Source organism: Balaenoptera musculus, chromosome 6 (assembly GCF_009873245.2).
Source record: "Balaenoptera musculus isolate JJ_BM4_2016_0621 chromosome 6, mBalMus1.pri.v3, whole genome shotgun sequence".
NCBI classification, from domain to species: Eukaryota; Metazoa; Chordata; class Mammalia; order Artiodactyla; family Balaenopteridae; genus Balaenoptera; species Balaenoptera musculus.
The window spans coordinates 24,244,181-24,269,078 of record NC_045790.1 but is presented as its reverse complement, the minus strand read 5'-3'; the positions used below and the strand labels follow the sequence as shown (position 1 = coordinate 24,269,078).

At 48.9% G+C, this 24,898-nt stretch overlaps 1 protein-coding gene across 10 annotated transcripts in view; it reads right to left on the bottom strand.

The window, feature by feature from the left end:
• WNK2 (WNK lysine deficient protein kinase 2) overlaps positions 1 to 24,898 on the bottom strand; it is a 148,418-nt gene that overhangs the window by 107,510 nt on the left and 16,010 nt on the right. The gene's annotated exons all lie outside the window — the stretch shown is intronic.

Below are 24,898 nucleotides of genomic sequence, written 5' to 3'. Positions count from 1 at the left end.
TGAATCTTACCTCTAGGGACCCCAGCACGGCCTTCTCCCCAAGCCTGAGTGTGGACCCCCAATGTCACCTCCATCACGGCCCAATCAGCCCACAAAGCCCACGCCTTCACCCTCCCACCAGGAGGACTCTCAGAAAGAAACATAAATACAAATGAACACAAAACGTCAAGTTTTGAGGAGTTCTAGGAAGACAGAAATGGATAAATCTGGACAAATGGAGGGAGAAATCAGAGCTGAAAAAAAATCACAGGCCAAAACCCCTCGGGTCCTTTGAAAGACCTCAGAGGACATCAAGCCAGACTCCAACCAATCCAAAGAGAAGAGGAGGGCCCTGGAATCATGACGAGATCAGCTGGTTAAGGAATATTCTATCCCAAGCGGCACTGTACCCATTAGGCATTCTCCCTCCCGCCAGGCCCACCCCAACGAACCCTCATCAGACACTCCACGCACAAGTGGGACTGGACGGCATAATCACCAACAGAGCAAAGATATACCAAGACTGATCCCAGAAAAACAAATAATTCAGGGACAGAAGCGACTTCAAAAAAAAAATCTAGTTCATGTCCTCATAAAGATCCAAGAGGCTGACACACATAAATAAGAGCAGCTTCTCCTTAAAAAGAAACAATCAAGGAAGAGCTTTTGCAAATTAAAGCTCCATACTTGAAGAATAAGATATTCTGTAATCTAATGAAACACTAAATACAAAAAAGTAACCATTTAACCAAGACAATAACATGGAAACATGTTCTACTCATCAAAGGTGATGCTCTGTTTTAGAAAATAAGTCAAGCCACCAACGTATTCTCAATACGTGTATTTGACATGGGAGTTACATCTAGAATACAGATGGAACTCCCATACCTCAACAATAAAGACATGAACAGCAAAGTCACAAAAGAAGATGAAGAAACGGTCAATAAGCACATGAAAACATGCTCAGCATCATGAGTCACCAGGAAAATGCCAATTACAAGCACAAGATACCACTTCACACCCACCAGAAGGGCTAAAATTAAAAGAGGGATCATTCCAACCACTGGGCATCTGAGAGCAGCTGGGCTCCCTCTGGGCACACAGCTGTTGGAAGTGCAAGCTGGTACAAGCCTCAGTGAGCCCTTGGCAGGTTCACCCCTGCTCTAGATCCAGCCACTCCCCTCCAAGGTAACCACCTCAAAACAAAGGATTGACAGCAGCTCCATTCATAATATCTCCCAAACTCCAGAAAAGGCAGAACTCACACGTGGGGGTGAAACCAGAACAAGGGCTTGCCTCTTTGGTGGGGGAAGATGCAGGAGCTGAGAACCTGGGGAGGTGTGGGGGGACGACGGGAACACTCTACATTATAACAGAGGACAAGGGTTACACCTTCGCATGCATCTGTCAAAGCTCATCAGCTATACACTTAAGATCTGTGTTTCATCATGTGTAAGTTATACCTCCATTTTTCAAATGTAAAAAATAAAGTGAAAGCATCTGAAAACCAAATGAGAGAAATAGAAGAAAAACATCAAGAGACATGAAAGAACCAGCTGGAAGTCCTAACAAGGAACAGGAGTTATAAGAGCAGAAAACAGATATCAGGAAGGAGGAAGATAGCAGAATAGCATTTCCCTGAGCTAAAAGAAGAACTATTTAGAATAAAAGCATGTGCCAAGGCCAGGTCAGAGTAAATGAAAAATGACCCACCTCCAGTCTCATTCCAGCAAAAGTGAGATTCCCAAAGACTGAGATCAAGTTCTACCTGCTGAGGAACACCCAGACAGGCACCCAGTCTCACCGGCAACACTGGCAACATCCTCAACGTGCCGGCTCAAACCTGGAATTCTATCACCAGCCAAAGGGACATCAAACCACGAGGCCCAAAGACTTATTCTCAGACACTCGAGAACCCAAAGGTTACTTCCCAGCACCCTAGGTGAAACAGCTACTGGAAGTGTTTCTGCAACACAGAACACAGAAGGGAACTTGGTGAAGCCAACTCCACTGGCCCACAATGGACGACTGAACTTGGCTGCACCAGGAGAAGGAAACCAGAAAGGACGTGGGGTTGCCCCACTGTGCCACTCCCTGCCCCAACAGACAGCTTTGGACGATGACATTTCAGTTATATTTCAGTTACTAGACCTTCCAATGGTCTGGTCACTGATTCTAGAGGAAACTCACAGGATTATTTATAGTTATAATAAAAATTGTTTCTGCCAATATTTCAGCATCAACCAACAGCAAAGTTAAAGATTTCATTATATTATAGTTCGGAGCAAGAGGTTCATGTTATAAATAACGTAACTAACAAAGCTAACATATGTGCCCTGCATACGCTATAGTTTTCGTTTTTAGATGCCAGCTAAACAGGATAAATCCGAGACTTGAGTATAAGACAAAAGTCAGCTCTTTAATGACAGCGCCTCTTGGAGCTGGGCTGGGTGTGGAGGTGGGAAGGAGCAGACCTTATTTTATGTTCTAAGCCACTGCGCTATTTTTAACTAGGTGACACACTGCTTGATAATTTAAAAGGTCAGTTGGCATGTCCTCAGAGAACTGCCCAGAGCCGCCGCAGTGTGCTGCCCAGCGTCCCCCTCTCAGAGCTGGCCGGGGTCCTTTCCACTGTTTGTTGATTGCTGGCTGGCCCCATTAATCAGCTGGCCCCAGCAATTAAGGGAGGTGAGTTCTCTTAGACCAGCCTGCCTCCCGCCAGGTCCCTGGTGGTGGATAAATTATTGGTAAATTACTTATTGGGTAAAGATGGCGAGAGTCAATCAGATTATAAAGGATAAAAGCATTCTGGGACAATGCTGGCTCTTGTCTCCTATAGGGAAAAGGTCCAGCCAGTCACGGACGGCACCCTCAGAGTGGGGACAGGGAGGACGGGTGGCCAAGGTGGTTAGACGAAGAAAGCCCTGGGTCCGACAGGCCCTCCCAGGCCACCCAGGGACCAGCTCTGCCCAACACCACCGCCAATGAGGGCTGAAGCCATTAGACCCAGATGGCCACACTGTCTGCTCACAGGGGATTCTGCGACCATCTCCTTTCCCCAGGCAAAGCCCAACCAACCCCATGACGAGCAGAGCTGCCCAGCGGCCCTGAGTCCTGCCAGAGAAAGGCAGGATCCACACACACAGTACAGAGGCGGGACATGAGTAGCTGGGAGAGAATGCCCAGAACAGCCAGAGTCCTGGGGTGGCAACCTGGACCTCTCTCCAACCCCATTTGGTCATAAAACAAAAGAAAGCCTCGAGGGTCTTTGTTGAGAACAGTCCCATGTACAGGGAATCACTCCACGACAGGGGCTCTGGGGACAGAGTGGGCCCAAGGGTGGGGGTCACTGGCCCTGCCTAGTGTCTCTGCACACTCTAGGCCCCGGATTCCATTGGTGGGAAGAGCCTTCCCAAGTCTAGAGGATTTGACCCAGACTCAACCTGCTGCAGAGCTGGCCCATTCCTCACCACTCTTTCACCATGAAGCAGAGAGAAGGCGCAGAGTCTGGGGTCCAGGTAGGTGCACAGGGAGTGGAGATGTCAGTGGAGAAGAGGATGTTTGGTCCCCCAACTCCTGCTTCTGGCAAGGGTCGTGTACCTCTCTCAGTCACCATATGGTCCCTGAGGCTCTGGGCATGCAGGAAAGGGCTGTGGACAATCTCAGGGGGGAAGGGAGTGGCAGGCAACAGATAAATACACAATTACACTGCACCAAAAAACAGAGGAAAGGAATAGGTGGGTGGGCCAGCTGGGGGCACCTCTGAGCCAGAGAACACCCCCATGGCTTGGAGAGAAGGGCAGCCCCCACCTACCCAGGGCACTGTCAGGGTAGGGATCCCAGGAAGAAGCATCCTGTAGGAGGGAGTGAGGTCCCAGGAAGAGTGGGCTGATTGTGGTTTATGTCAGCACAGGGGCTGGCGGCTGCAGGGGCAGCAGGCAGGTGGCTCACTGGGGATATCCTGACCTCTCTCAAGAGCTGAGCTCCACAAGGTGAGCAAAGGAGAGCTCTGGACAAAGGGTAATATCTCATGCTTTGGGTTGTGACCTGTTCCCTTTAATATTTAGTGTGGTTTTTCTGGAAGATAAAGGTTATTTTATTTTCTTCTATTTTTTTTATTTAACATCTTTATTGGAGTATAATTGCTTGACAAGGTTGTGTTAATTTCTGCTGTACAACAAAGTGAATCAGCTATATGTATACATATACCCCCATATCCCCACCCTCTTGCATCTCCCTCCCACCCTCCCTATCCCACTCCTCTAGGTGGTCACAAAGCACCAGGCTGATCTCCCTGTGCTATGTGGATGCTTTCCACTAACTACTTATTTTACATTTGGTAGTGCATATAGGTCAATGGTCCTCTCTCACTTCGTCCCAGCTTACCCTTCCCCCTCCCCGTGTCCTCAAGTCCATTCTCTACGTCTACGTCTTTATTCCTGTCCTGCCCCTAGGTTCATCAGAACAATTTTTTTTAATAATTCCATATATATGTGTTAGCATATGGTATTTGTTTTTCTCTTGCTGACTTACTTCACTCTGTATGACAGACTCTAGGTCCAGCCACCTCACTACAAATAACTCAATTTTGTTTCTTTTTATGGCTGAGTAATATTCCATTGTATGTATGTGCCACATCTTCTTTATCCATTCATCTGTCGATGGACATTTAGGTTGCTTCCATGTCCTGGCTATTGTAAATAGTGCTGCAATGAACATTGTGGTTCATGACTCTTTTTGAATTATGGTTTTCTCAGGGTATATGCCCAGTAGTGGGATTGCTGGGTCATATGGTAGTTCTATTTTTAGTTTTTTAAGGAACCTCCATACTGTTCTCCATAGTGGCTGTATCAATTTACATTCCCACGAACATGCAAGAGGGTTCCCTTTTCTCCACACCCTCTCAAGCATTTATTGTTTGTACTTTTTTTTTTTTTTGTAGATTTTTTTGATGATGCCCATTCTGACCGGTGTGAGGTGATACCTCATTGTGGTTTTGACTTGCATTTCTCTAATGATTAGTGATGCTGAGCATCCTTTCATGTGTTTGTTGGCAATCTGTATATCTTCTTTGGAGAAATGTCTATGTAGGTCTTCTGCCTATTTTTGCGTTGGGTTGTTTGTTTTTTTGATATTGAGCTGCATGAGCTGTTTGTATATGTTGGAGATTAATCCTTTGTCAGTTGCTTCGTTTGCAAATATTTTCTCCCATTCTGAGGGTTGTCTTTTCGTCTTTTTTATGGTTTCCTTTGTTGTGCAAAAGCGTTTAAATTTTATTCGGTCCAATTTGTTTATTTTTGTTTTTATTTCCATTTCTGTAGGAGGTAGGTCAAAAAGGATCTTGCTGTGATTTATGTCAAAGAGCGTTCTTCCTATGATTTCCTCTAGGAGTTTTATACTGTCTGACCTTACATTTAGGTCTTTAATCCATTTTGAGTTTATTTTTGTGTACGGTGTTTGGGAGTGTTCTAATTTCATTCTTTTACATGCAGCTGTCCAGTTTTCCCAGCACCACTTATTGAAGAGGCTGCCTTTTCTCCATTGTATATTCTTGCCTCCTTTATCAAAAATAAGGTGACCATATATGAGTGGGTTTATCTCTGGGCTTTCTATCCTGTTTCACTGATATATATTCCTGTTTTTGTGCCAGTACCATACTGTCTTGATTACCGGAGCTTTGTATGTAGTCTGAAGTCAGGGAGCCTGATTCCTCCAGCTCCGTTTTTCTTTCTCAAGACTGCTTTGGCTATTCAGGGTCTTTTGTGTTTCCATACAAATAGTGAAATTATTTGTTCTAGTTCTGTGAAAAATGCCAGTGATAGTTTGATAGGGATTGCATTGAATCTGTAGATTGCTTTGGGTAGTATAGTCATTTTCACAATGTTGATTCTTCCAATCCAAGAACATGGTATATCTCTCCATCTGTTTGTATCATTTTTAATTTCTTTCATCAGTGTCTTATAGTTTTCTGCATACAGGTCTTTTGTCTCCTTAGGCAGGTTTATTCCTAGGTATTTTACTCTTTTTGTTGCAATGGTAAATGGGAGTGTTCCCTGAATTTCTCTTTCACATTTTTCATCATTAGTGTATAGGAATGCAAGAGATTTCTGTGCATTAATTTTGTATCCTGCTACTTTACCAAATTCACTGATTAGTTCTAGTAGTTTTCTGGAAGCACCTTTAGGGTTCTCTATGTATAGTATCATGTCATCTGCAAACAGTGACAGCTTTACTTCTTCTTTTCCAATTTGGATTCCTTTTATTTCTTTTTCTTCTCTGATTGCTGTGGCTAAAACTTCCAAAATTATGTTGAATAATAGTGGTGAGAATGGACAACCTTGTCTTTCTCCTGGTCTTAAGAGGAAATGGTTTCAGTTTTTCACCACTGAGAAAGATGTTGGCTGTGGGTTTTTCATACATGGCCTTTATTATGTTGAGGTAAATTCCCTCTATGCCTACTTTCTGGAGAGTTTTTAACATAAATGGGTGTTGAATTTTGTCGAAAGCTTATTCTGCATCTATCGAGATTATCATATGGTTTTTATCCTTCAATTTGTTAATATGGTGTATCACACTGACAGATTTGCATATATTGAAGAATCCTTGCATTCCTGGGATAAAGCCCACTTGATCATGGTGTATGATCCTTTTTCTTTTTTTAATTAATTAATTAATTTATTTTTGGCTGTGTTGGGTCTTCATTGCTGTGCGTGGGCTACTCTTCATTGCAGTGCAAGGGCTTCTCATTGTTGTGGCTTCTCTTGTTGCAGAGCACGGGCTCTACGCGCGCAGACTTCAGTTGTTGTGGCACATGGGCTTAGTTGCTCTGTGTCATGGGGGATCTTCCAGGGTCAGGGCTTGAACCTGTGTCCCTTGCAAAGGCAGGCAGATTCTTAACCACTGCACCACCAGGGAAGCCAGGTGTATGATCCTTTTGATGTGCTGTTGGATTCTGTTTGCTAGTATTTTGTTGACGATTTTTGTACCTATGTTCATCAGTGATATTGGCCTGTAGTTTTCTTTTTTTGTGACATCTTTGTCTGGTTTTGGTATCAGGGTGATGGTGGCCTCGTAGAATGAGTTTGGGAGTGTTACTCCCTCTGCTATATTTTGGAAGAGTTTGAGAAGAATAGGTGTTAGCTCTTCTCTAAATGTTTGATAGAATTCACCTGTGAAGCCATCTGGTCCTGGGCTTTTGTTTGTTGGAAGATTTTTAATTACAGTTTCAATTTCAGTGCTTGTGATTCATCTGTTTATGTTTTCTATTTCTTCCTGGTTCAGTCTCGGAAGGTTGTGCTTTTCTAAGAATCTGTCCATTTCTTCCAGGTTATCCATTTTATTGGCATATGGTTGCTTGCAGTAATCTCTCACGATTCTTTGTATTTCTGCAGTGTCAGTTGTTACTTCTTTTTCATTTCTACTTCTGTTGATTTGTGTCTTCTCCCTTTTTTTCCTGATGAGTCTGGCTAAAGGTTTACAAGTTTTGTTTATCTTCTCAAAGAACCAGCTTTTAATTTTACTGATCTTTGCTATTGTTTCCTTCATTTCTTTTTCATTTATTCCTGTTCTGATCTTTATGATTTCTTTCCTTCTGCTAACTTTGGGGGTTTTTTTGTTCTTCTTTCTCTAATTGCTTTAGATGTAAGGTTAGTTTATTTATTTGAGATGTTTCTTGTTTCTTGAAGTAGGATTCTAAACTTCCCCTTAGAACTGCTTTTGCTGCATCCCACAGGTTTTGGGTCGTAGTGTTTTCATTGTCATTTGTTTCTAGGTATTTTTTTATTTCCTCTTTGATTTCTTCAGTGATCGCTTGGTTATTTAGTAGCATACTGTTTAGCCTCCATGTGTTTGTTTTTACAGTTTTTTTTCCTGTAATTGATATCTAGTCTCACAGCGTTGTGGTCGGAAAAGATACTTCATATGATTTCAATTTTCTTAAATTTACCAAGGCTTGATTTGTGACCCAAGATATGATCTATCCTGGAGAATGTTCCATGAGCACTTGAGAAGAAAGTGTATTCTGTTGTTTTTGGATGGAAAGTCCTATAAATATCAATTAAGTCAATCTTGTTTAATGTGTCATTTAAAGCTTGTGTTTCCTTATTTATTTTCATTTTGGATGCTCTGTCCATTGGTGAATGTGGGGTGTTAAAGTCCCCTACTATGATTGTGTTACTGTCGACTTGCCCTTTTATGGCTATTAGCATTTCCCTTATGTATTGAGGTGCTCCTATGTTGGGTGCATAAATACTTACAATTGTTATATATTCTTCTTGGATTGATCCCTTGATCATTATGTAGTGTCCTTCTTTGTCTCTTGTAATAGTCTTTATTTTAAAGTCTATTTTGTCTGATATGAGAATTGCTACTCCAGCTTTTGTTTTATTTCCATTTGCAAGGAATATTTTTTTCCATCCCCTCACTTTCAGTCTGTATGTGTCCCTAGGTCTGAAGTGGGTCTCCTGTAGACAGCCTATATACAGGTCTTGTTTTTGTATCCATTCAGCCAGTCTATGTCTTTTGGTTGGAGCATTTAATCCATTTACATTTAAGGTAATTATCGATATGCATGCTCCTATTATCACTTTCTTAATTGTTTTGGGTTTGTTTTTGTAGGTCTTTTCCTTCTCTTGTATTTCCTGCCTAGAGAAGTTCCTTTAGCATTTGTTGTAAAGCTGATTTGGTGGTGCTGAATTCTCTTAGCTTTTGCTTGTCTCTAAAGGTTTTAATTTCTCCGACAAATTGGAATGATATCCTTGCTGGGTAGAGTAATCTTGGTTGTAGGTTTTTCCCTTTCATCACTTTAAATATGTCCTGCCACTCCCTTCAGGCTTGCAAAGTTTCTGCTGAAAGATCGGCTGTTAACCTTATGGAGATTCCCTTGTATGTTATTTGTTGCTTTTCCCTTGCTGCTTTTAATATCTTTTCTTTGTATTTAATTTTTGATAGTTCGATTAATATGTGTCTTGGCATGTTTCTCCTTGGATTTATCCTGTATGGGACTCTCTGCGCTTCCTGGACTTGACTATTTCCTTTCCCATGTTCGGGATGTTTTTGACTATAATCTCTTCAAATATTTTCTCAGACCCTTTCTTTTTCTCTTTGTCTTCTGGGACCCCTATAATTTGAATGTTGGTGTGTTTAATGTTGTCCTAGAGGTCTCGGAGACTGTCCTCAATTCTTTTCATTCTTTTTTCTTTATTTTGCTCTGCAGTAGTTATTTCCACTATTTTATCTTCCAGGACACTTATCCGTTCTTCTGCCTCAGTTATTCTGCTATTGATTCCTTCTAGAGAATTTTTAATTTCATTTATTGTGTTGTTCATCATTGCTCTTTAGTTCTTCTAGGTCCTTGTTAAACGCTTCTTGTATTTTCTGCATTCTACATCCAAGATTTTGGATCATCTTTACTATCATTACTCTGGATTCTTTTTCAGGTAGACTGCCTATTTCCTCTTCATTTGTTTGGTCTGGTGGGTTTTTACCTTGCTCCTTCATATGCTGCGTATTTCTCTGTCTTCTCATTTTGCTTAACATACAGTGTTTGGGGGTCTCCTTTTCGCAGGCTGCAGATTCATAGTTTCCATTGTTTTTGGTGTCTGCCCCCAGTGGGTAAGGTTGGTTCAGTGGCTTGTGTAGGCTTTCCAGTGGAGGGGACTGGTGCCTGTGTTCTGGTGGGTGGTGCTGGATCTTGTCTTTCTGGTGGGCAGGGCCACGCCCAGTGGTGTGTTTTGGGGTGTCTGTGAACTTAGTATGATTTTAGGCAGCCTCTCTGCTAATGGGTGGGGCTGTGTTCCTGTCTTGATAGTTGTTTGGCATGGGGCGTCCAGCACTGGAGCTTGCTGGCTGTTAGGTAGAGCTGGGTCTTAGCGTTGAGACGGAGGTCTCTGAGAGAGCTCTCGCCAATTAATATTATGTGGGGCCGGGAGGTCTCTGGTGGTCCAATATCCCAAACTCGGCTCTCCCACCTCAGAGGCTCAGGCCTGACACCAGGCCAGAGCATCAAGACCCTGTCAGCCACACGGCTCAGAAGCAAAAGGAGAAAAAAGGAAAGAAAAAGAAATAATAAATTAAAAAAATAAAAATAAGATTATAAAAATTTTAAAAATTATTAAAATAAAAAAAACATTCAGATATTCCACAGATGCAGGGCACATCAAGTTGACTGTGGGGATTTAATCTACTGCTCCTGAGGCTGCGCAGAGAAATTTCCATTTCTCTTCTTTGTTCGCACAGCTCCTGGGGTTCAGCTTTGGTTTTGGCCCCACCTCTGCATGTAGGTCGCCCTCAGGCATCTGTTCCCCACCCAGACAGGAAGGGGTTAAAGCAGCAGCTGATTACGGGGCTCTTGCTCATTCATGCCGGTGAGAGGGAGGGGTACAGTAGTTATAATCGGAATGTGGGCAACCCTGCGGCAGCAGAGGCCAGCATGACGTTGCAACAGCCTGAGGCGTGCCATGAGTTCTCCCAGGGAAGTTGTCTCTGGATCACGGGAGCCTGGCAGTGGCATGCTGCACAGGCTCCCAGGGGGGTGTGGATAGTGACCTGTACTTGCACACAGGATTCTTAGTGGCTGCAGCAGCAGCGTTAGCGTTTTGTGCCCGTCTCTGGGGTCCGAGCTGATAGCCACAGCTCGCGCCCATCTCTGGAGCTCGCTTAGGCGGTGCTCTGAATCCCCTCTCCTGGCGCACCCTGAAACAATGGTGTCTTGCCTCTTAGGCAGGTCCAGACTTTTTCCCGGACTCCCTCCCGGCTAGCTGTGGTGCACTAGCCCCCTTCAGGCTGTGTTCACTCAGCCAACCCCAGTCCTCTCCCTGGGATCTGACCTCCGAAGCCTGAGCCTCAGCTCCCAGCCCCCTCCCACCATGGCAGGTGAGCAGACAAGCCTCTCAGGCTGGTGAGTGCTAGTCAGCACTGATCCTCTGTGTGGGAATCTCTCCGCTTTGCCCTCTGCGCCCCTACTGCTGTGCTCTCCTCCCTGGCTCCACAGCTTCCCCACCCACCCACCCCACCCACCCCCGCCCCCACCAGTGAAGGGGCTTCCTAGTGTGTGGAAACTTTTCCTCCTTCACAGCTCCCTCCCAGAGGTGCAGATCCCGTCCCTATTCTTTTGTCTCTGTTTTTTCTTTTTTCTTTTGCCCTGCCCAGGTATGTGGGGAGTTTCTTGCCTTTCGGGAAGTCTCAGGTCTTGTGTCAGCATTCAGTAGGTGTTCTGTAGGAGTTGTTCCACATGTATATGTATTTTTGATGTATTTGTTGGGAGGAAGGTGATCTCCCCATCTTACTCCTCCGTCATCTTGAAGGCCCCCCCCCCTTACTGTAGTTTTAAAAATACATTCACTTCTTTTAAACTCAAGTGCTCTCCTTAGCCACATCTAAGCAATAAAATATGTGAACTCACAGAAGAGGGAAGTATGCTTTTTCTAATTCATTTTAAAACAAAGGCATCAGAGAGCATGTACTCTAGAGCAAGAGCTCACACCTCTCCATTCTTTGATCAAAGAATACAGTTTTCCTTTGCTTCTGAAAAAATAAAAAATAAAAAAATAAAAGATAAACTAAACTAAACTAAAAATAAAGGCATCATTATTAAAGTGTAAAGTCCTCCTACCACTGCCTTAAGATGGTATCCCACTTCTGAGGAAGCGTAGACGCAACATGAAGGGTCTATGGAGTCACAGAAAAAGGAAGATCCCACTGGGCACGGGCTGAGAGTAAAATCTCAGGGGACACACAGGTCAGGGAGGGTCGGGCACTCCAACACTTACACATTCTTTCTCATGGGTGCCAACAAGCTTGTAATTCCCTGAGGAGGAAACATGATCATCACTATCCAGCCCCTCACTGCTTTCATAAATAATACTATCTTCTTTGGTGTGGGGTGGTAGATTTAGGTGCACAAATGACTCAAAATTAGTGTCCTTAAGGGCCTTTGTTCTTCTAAGGCCACCCAGGCCACTGCCCTTCCCACAAAAGGCAGAGCCACCAGCAGCAGCAAGGGTCCCACTGGGCCCCGCCCCTTCTGCCGCCTACAGAAGGACTATGTAAAACTAGGTGCCTTCACCACGTGTGAGCTGGGATCCAACTATGTCATAAGTTTAAGTAGCTGTAAGACGTCAACTCCAGCATCTCCATGAGGGCTGCTCTGTTCCATTTTATCCATTTTCCTAGCTCTTTGTCCTCCTGGGGGGACTAGACTAAAGCCTGGGTGTTTGCTGAGGCCTCTCTTCCTCAGCAGTCCCTGTCAGACTGCTGAAGCTCTGCCCAGCCTTTCAGCGTCTAGTCTACTGCATAGTGCTGGTGCTCTAAGGCAGAGCAACATTGGTCCTACAGAAATGTATTGTGAGCCATATGTGTAATACATAGTTTAACAGCCACATTAAAAGTGTAAAAAGAGCATGTAGAGTTAATTTTAATAATATATTTTCCTTACCTCAATATACCAAAAATATCTTTTTAACGTGTACAGTTGACCTTTGAACAACACGGGTTTGAACTGCGTGGGTCCACTTAATACATGGATTTTTCCCCCAGTAAATACATGCCACAGTATTACACGATCCGTGGTTGGTTGAATCCATGGATGTGGAACCATGAATATGGAGGGCCAACTGTAAATTTGTATGTAGATTTTCAACTGTGTGGAGGGTCAGTGCCCGTAGCCCCCATATTGTTCAAGGGGCGGCCCTAATTAATGTAAGATTATTAACAAGACTTTAAAAATTCCTTTTAAAAATGCTATGTCTTAGAAATATAGTGTATATCTTACACTTAGATTACATCTCAGTTTGGACCAGCCGCATAAATACTGTCATCTCCAGTATAAATACCGTTATTATTTTAATGCTCTATGAAATGGTTCCATGGAACTTCATGGTCTTCCAGCTATATTATAAAAATACACAAGTGCAGATTCTTATTTCCACTCCAAAAACCTAATATAATACAGTGTTTCCTGAAAGTCTTTATTGATCACCTGGCCACATTTGTCTGTCATAAAATGATGCATGTTGGAATTTAGGGTTTTTATTTCCTATGGTCACACAGCTTTGAGGGCCAAACGTTTTTCTTCTGCACTGAGTTATTATTACAAAAGAGTAGTGCATAGTTGATCAAACAGTTAACAAACGTGACTGAACACGCAGATCTTAGTGAGCCAGGTGGAGCCATTTCCCTATCACTTCACACATTCTCCATTGGTGAACCTTAATTATCACTCGACTGAGGCTGAGCCAGCATCAGTTCTGTTCATCTCTGGTTCACATCAGCCAGCAGATGGGGCGAGGCAGCAGTTATGGTTCCAGCACAGAGCAGTTCTTCAGGACCAGCTGGCAGCCCCATCAGGGCCTCCTCCATTTCTATGGACATAGAGTGTGCCACCCCGTCTGTGGGAGCCCCATCTCCAGACCCTCACTAGGGTCTAGCATTACTTTTTACTCTGGACAGGGTCAGAGGTGAGGTCCAGGGTGGGTGGGGGGTGACCCCTGCCTACCCTTTAGGAAGCCCCTATCCCTGGCATGAACACAGTGGGTCAGTTTGGGGACAGGCCCTTTGTGCTGGGCACCCCTGGGGTGGAGGCCTCTGCCCCATGCCCCATCCCAGGCTCTGGGTCATGGGCAAGCTACAGGACCCCACCCACCCCAGGCCCGCCCACCCTCCTCATCACAGGACACAGACCCGGCCATGGTGAGAAGCCAGCAGGAGCTGCCACACTTGGTAGGGACAGGTGGAGGAAAGGAGCCGAACAGAGGAAGAGGACCGGATGGGGGATGGGGGATATCTCTGAGAGAGCAGACAGGCTGGGGGGGGCGGGGGTGGGGGGAGGCAGCACCTGATCAGGGACACAGCCACAGCCCACCAGCATCCCCAAGGGCAGGAACTCGCTGGGCAGGCCCGAGCCTTCCTGCAGTACCCACCCCCAAGCCCTCCACCCCACAAAACCTTTTATGGGACCTCGGGCCTCACACGGGCCAGTCAGACCTGAACCAGCCCACAGAGAGTCCCAGGTAATGACAGATGGCCACGGCCGAGACACACTTCCTCCCATCACGGCGGCCTTGAGCAGGCCTCCCTGGCAAGGCGTGGGGAGTCAGCCCTCCACGGTCCATCTATAGTCACTCCTGGCCTGGCCATGGGGTCTTGACTCTACAGCTGTGGTCTCACCGCACTTATTCCCCCTCCATACAATGGGAAAGGATGAAGATCTAATGGGGGTGGTACCAAACTCAGGTCCGTTCTCTCCTAGAAGCAGGCGGACAAGGGAGAACAGGGCAGTGGGGCAAGGGAAACCAGGAGGCCAGGGCAGCAGACCCATGCTGGACGATGGCAGCCAAGGGAGAGGAGGGAAGGCTTTGCTCTTCTCAGGGGAACATCTGCTCTAACCCTGGCACCCTGGGCCAGAGCAGTGGGTCATCGTGGTGTGAAATGCAAACAGGAGGCTGGTGAGCATGGGAGCTAGCAAGAGAAATCCCACTGGCCACTCCCTGCGCCAGCCCTGGCTCCCCTACAACCCCCCAACCAGGAGCAGCAGCCTGAGGTGGCCCCAAGGCCCAGCAAGCAGAGGCTTGGTGGCAGCCACCCCTACACCTGACCACACCACAAGTCTGGTTTCTAGGAAGGGCTGGCCCCACCCCAGGCCACTTCCCCACAGGGACACCTAAAGATAGATACGGACGCACCATGGACGTGGGTCAGCTGAGATGAACACCTCAACCAAGGACAGAGCCTGTGGGGAGGAGCGGGCAGGACAGCAAACACTGCCCAACACCAGGGCTGGGCTGTTGACCAGTCACTCCTCTGGGGCCTCCTCGTTGGCCCCACTTCCTGTACAGGGTCCCCCTGTGGCTGGGGCACCCTAGGGTAGCAGTCGGGTGCAGGGTCCTTGTAACAATCTGCTGAATGCTATGGACACTCCACCAGAAAGTAAAAAGTATTTACCCTCCCCCACACACCTCCAAGCCTGGGAACATGCAGACCTGCAGCGCTGGCTGCTCAGGAGCAGAGAGGAGGGAGAACCCAATGCCTCCTACTGCAGAAGGCCCCATCCAGCCAAGCCCTCTAAGCCCCACCCCAGAAAAAAGTGGCCCAGACTCACTCCTCTCCTGTCCAGAGGCCCTGGGCAGCCCAAGTAATCCAACCAACAGAGATAAGATGACCGCACGGGCCAGGCTGCAGACCGATGGCCTCAGGCTAGTGTCTGCTGAGTGAACATGCTCCCAGGACTGAAACATCCATGGTGTCCCTCTGGGCCAGACACTGCGCCAGGGTACAGGGCAGGGGGATGTCCCTCTGGGCCAGACGCTGTACCAGGGATGCAGGACAAGAAGCTGGGGCTGTCCCTCTGGGCCAGGTGCTGCACCAGAACGCAAGGTTGGGGGAGGCACTGACAGATGGACAATACATGCGATCAAGGCCACAGAGGACCGCAGAGGCTCAGCGTCGTCTGGAACGAAGGAAAGCCCAGTGGCTCCCATCTGCCCCAATCCTGTGAACCAACTCCTTGGTTCCTCCCCAAGATGGCAGCAAAAGCCCTGGGGCCACAATCAAAACAAGACAGCAGGCACATGGGGCACATGCATGTGAAATGAGCAGTAAGGTCTGGGTCTGACTCCTCTGAAGAGAAGGGAGCCCCACATTCAGCACATTCTCCCCTAGAGTCGTGTGGCCTAAGACAATAGCTACAAGCCACATGTGGCTATGAAGCACTTGACATGAGGCTGGTCCAAACTGAGATGTAATCTAAGTGTAAGATATACACTAGATTTCTAAGACATAGCATTTTTAAAAGCAATTTTTTTTGAGTCTCGTTAATAATCTTACATTAATTAGGGCCGCCCCTTGAACAATACGGGGGCTACGGGCACTGACCCTCCTCCACACAGTTGAAAATCTACATACAAATTTACAGTTGGCCCTCCATATTCATGGTTCCACATCCATGGATTCAACCAACCACGGATCGTGTAATACTGTGGCATGCATTTACTGGGGGGAAAATCCATGTATTAAGTGGACCCATGCAGTTCAAACCCGTGTTGTTCAAAGGTCAACTGTACATGTTAAAAAGATATTTTTGGTATACTGAGGTAAGGAAAATATATTATTAAAATTAACTCTACATGCTCTTCTTACACTTTTAATGTGGCTATTAAACTATGTATTACACATATGGCTCACAATACATTTCTGTAGGACCAGTGCTGCTCTGCCTTAGAGCACCGGCACTATGCAGTAGACTAGACGCTGAAAGGCTGGGCAGAGCTTCAGCAGTCTGACAGGGACTGCTGAGGAAGAGAGGCCTCAGCAAACACCCAGGCTTTAGTCTAGTCCCCCCAGGAGGACAAAGTGCTAGGAAAATGGATAAAATGGAACAGAGCAGCCCTCACAAAGGCTGAAGCTCAGCTTTGAATTAGCTCAATTTCAGACTGGATTAACATGATCTCCTCTAATTCTAACTACCTCTGGGAACAAAAGTAAATCTTCTCTAGAGAAAGACAAAATCACCCACAACCTCCCTCAAATACCTCCATAAGTTTTAAACACATAAATCTGAAATGGCCAGGCAGACTAGGAGACAAAGCCAAATGACAGAAAACTGAGAGAGAAAAAAAGACAATGGCAATGAACTACAAGAGGAACCAAATATTATAGTTATTAGACACAGACTGTAAAATCCTGATTAGTGTGGTCTAGAAAATAGATAGTGAGACAGATAATTTCACCAGAACTAAAATCTATGGAATAGGAATCAAATGGAAACTAAAACCAAGAAATGAAACTGGGGGCTTCCCTGGTGGCGCAGTGGTTGAGAATCTGCCTGCCAATGCAGGGGACACGGGTTCGAGCCCTGGTCTGGGAGGATCCCACATGCCGCGGAGCGACTAGGCCCGTGAGCCACAATTGCTGAGCCTGCGCGTCTGGAGCCTGTGCTCCGCAACAAGAGAGGCCACGATAGTGAGAGGCCCGCGCACCGCGATGAAGAGTGGCCCCCGCTTGTCACAACTAGAGAAAGCCCTCGCACAGAAACGAAGACCCAACACAGCCAAAAATGAATAAATAAATAAATAGATATTTAAAAAAAAAAAAAAGAAATGAAACTGGGAACTCAATATATGGGTTTAACAGCAGGTTAGACACAGCTAAAGACAGGATCAGCAAACTGGAAAATAGGTGAGTACAAGATATACAGAGTGAAACATGGAGGCAAATGGATGGGCAATACAGGAAAGAAGATTTTTAAAAACTCATAGAACACAGTGAAAAGGTCCAACCTATGCATAAATGGGGTTCTGGAACAAGAGGGCATAAAGAATGGAACAAAAGGAATATGTATAAAATAGCAGCCCAAAGTTTTCCAAAACTGAAACAAGACATCCAGACATTGATTCAGTAAGTACTATAAACCCTAACCAGGTTAAATACAAGGAAAATCACACCAGGGCACATTGCAGCAAAATAAAACTCCTGCAAATTCAGACACACAGGAAAATCTTAGACACAATATCACAAAAGGCAGGCAGGGGTGGGTAGATGAAATTCGACGTTGCAAGACCCCTGCCTTGCCCAGGATGTGGTAGAAGTTCTACTTCATACCAGGCTTTAATAACCAAGGATACATTGTTGTAATCTCTAGTTGGACTACTAAAAAACTTAGAAGAGAATGCATAACAAACTTTCTAAGTACAAACTCTAAACTGCCCAAAGTCCAGAGCTCTACGATTGGTTCGTCCAATAACAAGGCAGACACACCTGAAACCACACCTCAGTTGTTAAAATTACCACTATGTGTATACACAAGTATGCAATGAAATAATGACCAAAAATTACAAATACACAGTGAAATGAAGTAAAATGAAATGACAGGTGAAATAAACACACCATCCCAATTATCCTGCTCTCTGTCACCCTCCATCCTGCCCTCCTGGGTTATCCAGCCCTATAGCCCAGGTCTCCCCAGGGCATACCTGCAAAAGACAACCATCTTTGTGGCCCCAGTAACCTATGGGACGATCGTATGGTCTTCCCAAGAGCAAAACAGAATCCCAAATCCAGTACAGAGCTAGTGCTCAATGGGGCACTAGCTCCTTTCCGTAGGAGGGTTTGCTCCCCGGGGGACGGTAAAGCCACCTCCCCATTTCACGACCGAGACCTACAGATGCCATGTCTGGCATCCCACAGGGACTTCTCTGCCTCCACCTGTTATGTCTCACCTCCAACAGCTGGAAAGGCTCCTGAGGCCCAGGAGCGAAACTCTGAGGTCTGACACCCTGTGAACTCAGGGTCGGGAAAGCTGGTGTCAGTGAGTCTCTCTCCTTGTCACTTACACCCTAATGGGTGAAGAAATGCCTCCACCTCCTCCACACCTGCATCTATCTCTCCCTCAGGCAAACATTTACCAACAGCCATGACCTGCTGGACAGCCACACGCTGGCCTCACTAAGGTGACCTTAAGACAAGACCCCTGCCTTTGGTGCTCAACCCTATGAGCCATGCAAGTCGGTGCTGCCCCCATTTTACCGAAGAGGAAGCTGAGGCTCAGAGAAGCTCAACACCTCCACAAGCAGCAGGTCAGAACATGACACCCAGCCAACCTGGCTCCCATTGCCTCCAGGTGTGTGCGGGCTGCTGGGAACATGGTTGACATGGGTGAAGCATGGCTGCAGAAGACGGGCAGATCTCAGAGTGCGGTGCACACATCGCTCCAGGTGGGGAGGCCTGAAAGAACCCAGGACGCATGTACAAGCAGAGAGCAGGGTGAGTTCCCGAAGTTCACCCTCCAGCTCACCCTTCCCAGGGCTGCTCTGCAGATAACCAAGTCCTGCTCATACCCCTTCCCAGACAGCCTGCCCCAGTCAGCACCCAGGCTGTGGCAGGTACCACAGCCACCAGCACAGAATCATGTGGCACCTGGCCTCCCCCACACCCATCCCAGCTGCACTCACTCCAGAGTCTCTTTACCTGGCCCCAGGAGCACAAACAGCTCCCCCTCCCCCAGACCCCTGGTTCTCCCCAAATACACAGGCAGGAACATCACAGTGTGGAGAGATGGCAGGGAGAGGTGGGGATGCCACTCCCCATGAGGGACAGTGGCCAGAGCAGTCAGCACGTCAGCCACCTGGCCACGGGGCCTGCCCACCCAGGTACGTGGGTCAAAGCCCTGACTCTACCCAACTCCACCATCCTCACAGCACAACTCCCCTCCCCACCAGAGCCCAGAGCCTTGAGAAGGTGACAGTGCTCTTCAGTGACCTCCAGCACCCTTCACTCCTCAGACCACACGTGGGCTCCTCCCTTGCTGTGCCGCAAGGCACCCACAACTCCCTAGGTCAGGGCCAGGGCTTAGGCATCACGTGACCCACATGAACCAGCCCCATCAGCTTCCTTGCCACTGACATGGGGAACCTCCTTGTGCGGTTTGGCAGCACAGGAAATGCCTAAGACGGGTGTAGATACTCGGTCAATGTAAACCACAGGACACAGCCAACTCATTCGCTCACGGCCCTCTCTGCCAGGGTCACCATCATCTCGTAACTCTTTGCAACCATCCTCTCTCTGACCCCTGACCCAGGAAGAAGCCTGGCGGAGGGTACCCTGCAAGGCCACTGGGCAGTGGTGACCCCCAATGCTCATACCACCCTCACTAGACTACCAGAGGCAGGTGCTTGCCCGAGGCCACACAGCCGGACGCTCAGCTCCCTGCAACGCAGGATTTGTTGCCTCTGCCGGGCACAGCTGTCTCCTCTGAGCTGCTCCTCCTCAGAAACGCACCCCAAACCCTACGTCTGAGCAGCCAGGCAAGTGCTGAGCACAGCCCGACTGCACGTGTGTGAAGGCGCACACGCAAAAGGACACGGGTAGGAGCTGCAGGGACACGTGCAGGAGCAAGTGCTTACACTTGGACCAGTGACAGGAGTCGGGTGTTTCTCCCCTGTAAAAAGCTATTTCCTCTACTGTATTTAAAATATTTCTCAGAGAATACAGCATAAGAGAGTAGCAGATAACGTTAACACAAAAACTCCATTTTCAGTTGCTCATGCCAGCAGGCACCGCAACCCAGGAAGCGCACCCACAGCCTGTCTTGAGCCCTGCAGTTCCCACCTGGGACTCTCACTCTGGTGCTCCCCCGCCCAGGGAAGTCATCCAAAACCATGATGCCTGTGTGTGTGTGTCTGGAATTCTTCACTGGATGGTTATTTATAATTTCGAGAAATAACCAGACATCCCAGGACAGGCCTGGCAGCGGTGATGTGGGTCATGTGGTCCACGGGGCAGTTACAAACCCCGATTACTGAGGAAAGTGGTGAGACAGGAAAGGGTGAAAAGCACCAGGCTGGGATTTAATAAAATTCACACAGTGAGAACAAAACAGCCAACGAGAATGGGGGCTGCGTTCAGGGAGGAGGGCACAGGGACTTTTTTCTTCCTTCCCTCTGTTTCCCCCATTCTCTGCAATCTGCTGAACTTCATGAAACTAAAAACAAAAAGCACTCACCGGCTACACCCCCGGACCATGTTCTGGGCAGCAGCAATGCTTACTGCAAGGCTATTTTCCTCCCTAGAGTGAGGTTACCATGGCGTTTATTTCAAATGCTCCCTTTGGCATCTGTTCTATAAATGGCTTTGGGTTTGCACCGGACGCACTCACTGGAGACAGAATTCCTGATTCTGTAAAACCCACAAACCCTGAATGCTTCTTCCTGTTGAGCTCCATCTCCTCCAGGGGGCAAAGAAGAGGGATCAGTCCAATCCCCCTGAGTGTGCACTGAGCACTTACTGTGTGTTGCTTAATGGGAGATGAGACCCTCTGCGGGAGCTGGGGGGAACTAGGGTCCTGCCTGTCAGGGATGGCAACTGAGGTCCCCCCAGAGATCTGGGCAGGTCTAACCCCCTAGGTCTGCATTTGGGAGTTTATTTGAGAAGATAAAGTACAAGAGACTCCTGATAATAATTCAGGGTGGGATGAGGTTTGTTAGTCTACTTTTCTGTTCTATTTGGAATTTCCATGACGATAAGTCAGCAATAACAGTTGGGATGTTCTGGCCCTCAGTCAGTACCAGTGGCCTTGCCTCTGATTTAGACGCCCTGGGCATGACCTTTCCAGGGAGACCTGGCCAGGCATGGGCATCATGGGCAATGCCACGGCCCCCTGCAAGCTGCCATCACCCCCACTTGGAAGATGAAGAGATGATGGGTCAGGGAGCAGCTCTTAGTCACCCTGGGGTGCAGCACACCCAAGCCACCTCCCCAACAAGGAAACCAGGAGAGGGGGCTGGACTCCCTCCCCAAGGGGCCACAGCTCCCCACCAATGGCAGCAGATGCACTGTGGACCATCCTCAGTGACTGTTCCTCAAGGGCAGGCCCGGCACACGTCAAGTCAACCCCAGCACTGGCTCACGGGAAGACCTGTCCACCCCATCAGCCATGTGGCTGCCAGCCTCCCTGGCGTCCCAATCAAGGACACCTGGGAACCCACAGCCCCCAGCCACAATGCCAGGGTGTGCCAGGGCCAGACAGGGCAGATCCCATGCCCCTGGGCATCCCAGTAGCAACCCCGGCAAGGGGCGAATTTGTGTCAGGGCAGGTGCCACACGTTGGGGTCACCTATAATCGCAGCTGCCAAGACCAGGGTGAGGGAGGGGTACAGTCCACGCCCCCAGAGAGATGATGGAAGAAGCTGACCCCGGATATCATGCCATCCATGGGCCTTGGGGGGACAGGAAGACGTCTCAGAAGGAGATGTCTAGCAGAGGTGCCCAAAACCACCCTGGTGGGATCAGTATCCTCATCTGTAAAATGGGCCCTGGGCAGCATCACAGGAACTTGCAGCATTAGGCTCCACACAGGGCCAGAGCTGGGTTGGTGCCCAAAAAGCAAATGCCCCGGGTACTCCCAGTGAGCTATTATTATGACCACTGGCTCAGGCCCAAGGCTGAAGGGCTTCAGTCAAACCACTTCACATGTACAGGCTCACCCCCTGGGTTTCTCCTGTTGTCCAGAGTCACTGCCTAAAGCCCCCAGTGCAATCTGTGGACCCCATGATCTATGGCCCCAGAGGCTGCTCAAAGGAGCCAGCATCTCTGACCGAGTCTACAGGATCCCATGGGGAAGGGCCTGCATCTACACAACCACAGGGTGGCTCTCAGGCCCAGTGCCCCCCAGTGCAAAGGCCTCCTTGAATGCTGCCCCCAGCTCTGTCTGTGTAGTGCTCACTCAGAGAGTAAAAGTCAAAACCAAAGATAAAATAAAAATCTCTCTGCAGTGCCAAAAATACCTCCCCAGGGGATGAGGAGGCAGGCACCGGTTTCCACAGCAGCAACTGTTGCTATGGATACAGGGCTCCTGCCAGAAAGGGGTGGGGACAGAGATGGGGGAGGGGGACTAGTGGGGGAGGGGAATACAGCAATGGGATATGGGGGGACAGAGATGGGGGGGACGAACAGAGAGGTACCAGCAGGGGGCAGGAGAGACGGGCTGGTCAGCTGGAGGGAGGGACCTGGCCAACCCTGGCCCTCATGCCCCCCCATCACTGGTAAAGCTGATCTGCAAATACAGACTTTGGGGAGGGAGGTCGCTAAACAGTAATATTTGTACCAGAATGGAAGGAGGAAAACAGGATCTCCCACAAACGTGAACGCTTTTCTGATTTGAGCGCAACAAGTCCAACATATTCCTCCAGAGAGCCTTGATTCCTACTATTCACTGACTTCTCTCACCTAAAACTGTTACCTCCTATGGGCTGAGTTTACTCTCGGCCTGTAGCGAGCAGCAGGACAGCCCTCCAGGAGGGAGCCCGAGGGAATGGCCACAGGACAGCTGGCCGTGTCCTCTCCTGCACTCCCTCTCTCCCTGCCATGGAGACCCCAGCCCTGGGAGATCCCACCTGGCAGGTAAGGTCCCCTCAGCTCTGTGATGGGCAGATGGGGGCCCATGGGCTGGCTGCTCAGCCACCCCTGCCCAGAGGTTCCCCACTGCGCACAGGCTTCTGTTCCCAACTCTCCCCAGAGGCCTCCCTACCCCTCCGTGGGGCCACAGGCTGTTTGTTCATCACATGTCACAGCTGGAGGCTTCATTGCTTTCTGCCTCCCCCAGCAGTGATGTGAGCCAGGAGGCTGCCTGCATGGACAGGTCCCCAGGAAGGCACCACGGCCACTCTCTGTCTCTACTGCTCCCACCACCTCACATGAAGCTGTCAGGCCCCTGTCCCTGAACCCTGTTTTCATATCAGCCCCCAAGAGCCTGCAACAGCCCCTCACACACATTGACCAGGTTTTGACACTGCCAGTGTGTTTCCTTGACCTGAGCCCCTCCGCTCCAGCACTCATGCCAGACACATCTCTCCCCAAGCCAGCTGTTCCCCGACACCCACCTGGGGGAGCACGGTCCGGAGGCACCACCAGTGTGGCTCCACCCACAGCCCATAAACCCCCGGACATTCCTCCCACAGGTGGCCTCTCCTGGCCTGCTGGGTGTCCAGCCCCGAGCTGTGCTCTGTCCACCAGGAGGCAGGCTGGCTGGCTTCCTGTCACTGCTGTACAAGCTGCCACCACTACAGCCCAAACAGCACACATTCTCTCAAAGTTCTGGGGGGCCAGAAGCAAGAAGGCAGACTCATGGTGTCACACATCGCCCTGCTTCCTTCTGGGGTTCCATGGAGAATCCATCCCCTTGTCCAGCCCCTAGAGGCCACCATGTTCCTCAGCTCATGGCTCCATCCTCCGTCTTCTGTAGCCACGTCTCCGTGGGACCCTCCTGGCCCCTCTTATAAAGGACCCAAGTGATGACCCTGGACCCACCTGGATAATCCAGGATCGTCTCCCACCTCAGGGTCCTCAATCCAACTGCATCTGCAAAGTCCCTCTAGCCACACAGGTGGCATATTCAGAGGTTAGGGTATAAGGCCGTGGACGCCTCCATCACCTAGCTTCCCACACCCCTTCCTGGCCCACCTGACCCTGGGCCCGGACCCAGCAGCCGCCTACTTCAGTCTCCCTTCCCACCTTCCTTGGGGCCGGCTGTCACCCAGCTTCACGCCTGATGTCGAGGCGGCAATGCCATCTTTTTTAATTCATCTTTTCCCTCTCAAAATGAAGAAGGAAGCCCCACGTGGGCCCTCTTTCATCTACCTCCCGACTATCACTGCCCACACAGGCGCCATCTGTCCACGTTGCCATGCCTGTGTCCCTTCCTGGCCACCCCACCTTTCTCTGGGCCACATCTCACCCACCAGGCCCAGTGCCCTCATTCCAGCTTCACGTCACAAGCCAGGTTCAGCAACGCATGCTCAAGGCCCCCGACAGGGCCCCCCGCCTGTGTCGGACTGGCTGGCGCCCTTCCCACAACCCCCAGGAGAGGCCCTTCCAGGCCCTGCAGTGGGGGCTCCAGCCTCGCCCCGCCCCAGCAAGACTGTGGGTACTCTGAGTGGCCAACGGGAATCCCAAGCAAAGGCAGCCCAGGGCAGTGGAGGACATCTCCAGCACGCACAGCCTTCATGGGCCTCAGAGATGAGCCAGCCTCCTGGGGCAGCAACCCAGGACTCAATGAGCAACGTAAGCACACACGTTAGCACAGGGCCTCAGTGAGCTTTCAGGAAGTTGCTGTAGCTGTTATCACGACCATTAATAATTATACTCAGAGGCAAGGTCCTTTGAAACCCTCATAATCCAACCTCCACCAAACTACACCTACCCTCCGCTCCACCCACAGTAGTTTCCTTCCTCCAGAGAGAAAACCCAGCAGAAACCCTTCGTTGAAAGGCCATCAGCCAGAACGCCCGCCTGGAACCCCCACCCCGTCCCCAGGAGCACAGAGGCCCACTGGCAGTTCCTGCCCCACCCGAGGAGAAAGGCTTCACTGCCTGGTAGGGCGGTGGCCCTCACTCCAGAACCCTGGAGGCCTGCTCCCGGGGGCAAGGCTGCCTCA